This window comes from Condylura cristata, unplaced genomic scaffold, assembly GCF_000260355.1.
Source record: "Condylura cristata isolate star-nosed mole 26May11 unplaced genomic scaffold, ConCri1.0 scaffold00032, whole genome shotgun sequence".
NCBI lineage: Eukaryota > Metazoa > Chordata > Mammalia > Eulipotyphla > Talpidae > Condylura > Condylura cristata.
The window spans coordinates 14,639,470-14,643,962 of record NW_004567133.1 but is presented as its reverse complement, the minus strand read 5'-3'; positions in this window follow the sequence as shown (position 1 = coordinate 14,643,962).

Below are 4,493 nucleotides of genomic sequence, written 5' to 3'. Positions count from 1 at the left end.
TCTTAAAAAAGAACTGAATAATACACTGAAATCAGTTCTCTAATACTGCCTCCCAGGTGTGGGAGCCCTTACAAAGCAGAGAAGCAGGTCTTACATAACCCACGTCTGTCTCTACCCCACAGCCTCCATCCTCATTTCTCTGCAGCCCTGCTCCACAGGAGGCACCGACCTCCAGGGCTTCAGAGCCTCCAGTGCGCTCACTTAGAAGGAAGGAGAAAGCATCTCTGACCACTAAGATGTCTATGGGAAATGCTTACCGTCAGCTCAAGCTTGAGAAAACATCATCAGCTAGAACTGGCAAGTACTTAAAGCTTTTACTCCAGGGCATTGGTTCAGGCAAAAGTAATCATTAAATAAGGCAAAAGCAATCATTAAATAATATGACAGATTTCTCTAGATAGATCATCATCAAAGGTTAATGAAGACAAAAAACCAAGCAACAGCCCATTTAACTGGTAAAAAGATTTCCTGAGTACCTGCGGCTTCAGAAGCCAGAGCTGCCGATGCCACTTTCCCCATCAAGACCACATGGCCTTGGCAGAGGCTGCACCCTACGTTACAGGGTTCTAACTAGAACCCCGCGACCCACACATGTACCCCAACACGGCATAAACTACGAGAGCAGTGTGGCTATGAAACCAACACCGGCCCCATAAAGTGGGACCCTACCAAATACTTCCTTAACCCAAAGCAGCAGAGAAGGGCCAAAAAGGAAACAAAAGCCAGAAGGTGCAAGTGGAAAGCTGCAGGAAGGCGGACTTAAAGCCAACCATACCAAAATCACTGAGCACACAAAAGGACTAACCTGCCCAACTGAGAGGAAGAGACTACCAGACAGGAAAATGAAGCAAGACCCAGCCATCTGCCACCTGAGAGAGACAGATTTTAAACATGAAGACACAGGATAAAAGCACAAGAAAAATGGTTAGCATTAAGACGCGGGAGCAGCTCACTAGGTGAAAGGCTAAATCGGCTGGAGTATATTCTAACAATTAAACGTCACTCGGCAAATAAAAAAAGGCTACATACTTGATGGGGCTCCAAAGAATCATGCTGAGATAGCCAGACACCAAGGGCTAGCAGTCAGCCCAGTATTTAGAACCAAGAAAGAAAACGCATCAACACCCAACGGGAGCTCAGAAGCCAAAGCCGAGGAAGACAGGGCAGTGAGTACGCGCGACCAGTCTGCACCCTCCCCCCAGAGAGCAACTTGAATTCAGGCTTCCTGAATTAAGAAGACAGTTTAAATATATTGCACTTCCCTACTTCAACCGCAAATCATTAACATCCTACGGTAGTGGTATTAGAAGTTGGAGCAAATTTCCTTTTCATTTCCTCAAATTAACTTTTTAATCCGGGGAACTTTGCCTATGGAAAATATATTCAGAACCTGGAAAACTCAGTCACCTAAGCAACTGAAAACAGGCTCACTGAGTCACTGAGCAAAGGTCGTGTGCTGCAGGCACAGTGCCTCAGGGACCAAGGCCGCAGGGAGCAGGCAGACTGTCAGGGGAACTGCTTTCTCGGGAAGAAGACAGGAAATAACCAAACCCGTAAACAAAGCACGCACACACACACAACCTCTGTATGTGCAAAATTTACGCCCGGTGGTCGTGACAGGGCACACAGCGCTCCTGACCGGTGGTGGGCAGGTTGGTATCTCGGACGCCGACCCCTGTGCCAGGAAGACAGTCGTGCCAAGAAGTGAACGGAGCCCAGTGGCGAAGAAATGAATTTTCTAGAGTTTCAAAATGCTGCTCTGGGGGGAATTCTTTTTCTGCTATTCAAATTGCACATGGTGTTAAATAATGAATAATAATGAAGGAAGATGTGGATAACTGTCAACTGAACAAAAAAATAAAGAATCACCATCAACTTAAGTGTCATCTGCCAGCTCAGAGCACTTCCTAGGTAAGTGAACCAGGTAAAATGCAGGGCCTAGCAGACAGTCAGCGTTACCAGGGAATTAGCTCCATCACATGCATTCACAAGTTTCTGTTTGACTCTTAAATATGCTAAGTGCTTTCTGAAAAATTAAGCTTAGGCCAAAGATGTCTTGCAGGGCCTCCCTGGTGGTGCAGGGGTGTATGTCGCAGCACTATCAAGCTATCTCCAGCCACTTCCGCCTGAGTTTGATTCCTGACCAGGGAGCTGACCCACAGGGCGCAGCAGACCTCTCCTGTCTTGCCTGCTGCTCCCCTCTGCAGTGTGTCTCAGTGGACCCCCCTGTTCCACTCCCCACTCTGTCTCTGGTGAGTCCTTTCACCCCTGCACCTCTGACCTGCACTTCAGCTCTTGAATGCATTAATTAAAAAAAAATCTTTTGCAACTCAAGAATTAATTGCAAACAAGAAAGATCTGTGGTGACTCCCAATAGTTTGTCCCTTTACCCCTCCTTCCAAAAAGAATCTGAAGCAATTTCACAAGGCAAGATGAATTTATGCACCCATACATCCATCTACAGATGCACACACTCTTACTTCCCTCCAAACCAGGTGAGAATAAAGTGAGCAGGATGACATCACAGATTCAGTGCATACATAGGTAGACAGGACAGAGATTAAAAACCCAGAAACGCACAATTACTTGTGTTTCAACCCCAAATCAATCTTTTGTACTAAGCAAAAGACACTGAAGAGCGCTATCACGTGTCAGGCCTAGCGTTTAGCGTTAATAAAATTAAATCAGAGGAAAAAATCCGACTCTTCCTTAAGGCTCTGTCCTCATTAATGCAACGAGCTCAAAAGTAAAATGGGAAAAGGGGGCAGTAATGTCAGTTGGTAGTACAGCAACAGAATCATTCAATGAGACTCCAAAAACTTCCATCTGAGTCTATTAAAATAATGTCAGACTTGCCGGAGACATAGAAGGGAGCCGGACAAGCTTGCAGCCACTCACTGACTCACTCCCCTCGCCTGAAGCAGGTGGGGACACCTGCGCCTGCTCCAGTAACAGGATTTACACACTTCCTCCTCTTCCAAGATGGCTCAAGTCTCCTATCTATTAAGTCACATTGCCTCAGAGCAAACATTACGCTTTACTTCTACTGACGGACCAACTGATACAAGTAAGCTCCCCACTTAGGGGGACAAGGGGACCTCTCTTCCTAATCTGAGCCCAAATGCCACCCTGCAGTAAGATGCCTGTGAAGTAAATTGTCTAGGTTCCTAGTGGGGACGTGACAAAGAGCAAGTTGTTTTCAGTTCCTGACAATGAAGGATTCAAATTCCAGCTCAGCCACTTAACAGAGGGATGTCATTTGGGGCAAGTTTTGTAACATGACCAAAGCTCAACTATTTTGTCTATAAACTGCAAGAGAAGAGCATATCCAGACTTTATTTACAGGGACCTGAGACTGAATGATCCATACTAGGCTGCAGGTTAAACCAATACATGTATTAATGTAACCTATAGTTCTCAAGATTTTGTTCCCCGGGGATGTCTAGAGATGGTTTTGGTTATTATACCTGTGGCGGGAGGGGGGGGGAGGACCGCAGGGGGGCAGCAGGATGAGGGAATGCCCCACTGGCATCTAGTAGCTAAAGCCAGGAATGTTGCTAAACATCCTACAATGAACAGGACAGCCCCCCACAACTAAAAGTGTCCTAGCCCATATCAAATGTCAACACTGAGAACCCATGACAGCAGAATACTTAACATGTGGCAAATGCTAGTTAATAGAATGTGTTCTCTTTCCACTAAAACCCCCAACTCTTTCACAACAGGGGCCTCGAACTGTGCGTTAACAGACCCAACCCAAATATTCCAAGTTGAAATTGTTCTCCTGGCCGGCATGCCAGCCAGTGCCAACACAGATTCATAAACTGGAGTTCCAGGAGAAACACTGGACTTGGGAGGTCCAAAGCACGCCTGAAATTTAAATTTTGCTATTTTCTCAACGACAGGCACATTAGTTTTCATTTTTCCTGCGCGCCAGCCTGTACCATACGCTGGCCCTTTCTCCGGTTTCAGGAAACACCAGGCTTGTCCAGCCTCAGGACCCTTGTACCTGATCTTGCCTTTGCCCTGGACATGTTCCCCAGACCTGCACCATGGTGACCTCTTCCCCTTTTTGTGTGAGCTTCCTCTGGACTTCCTTAAATCACCTTTCTGCCTCACCCTCCTGGCTTTTATCCCTGCAAGGCACTTACGGAAACCTTTTAAAATCAGATTAATTTACCTGTTTACTAGCTGTCCCACCCACTGGAATGGAGCGCAAGGCCTTTCATCCGCATCACTCACCTGCAAGCGCGCGCCCCACGGAGTGGGTGCCCTGGGTGCCCGTAAACAGCTGTCAAAAATCAATGAGTGCAGGAACACTCGAGGGGGCTCGCTCGCCAGGAGCTGTGAATCACCAGAGCAACACATGGAAATATACGAGCGTCCAGGAGCCTGAGAGCGGTGACAGGTGCGTCCCAGGGAACCCCAGCAGCTGGCGAGTAGAAGCGAGCCCACCTCCGTCGGTACTAAAGGGGGGTGAAGGGGCGCCGGGC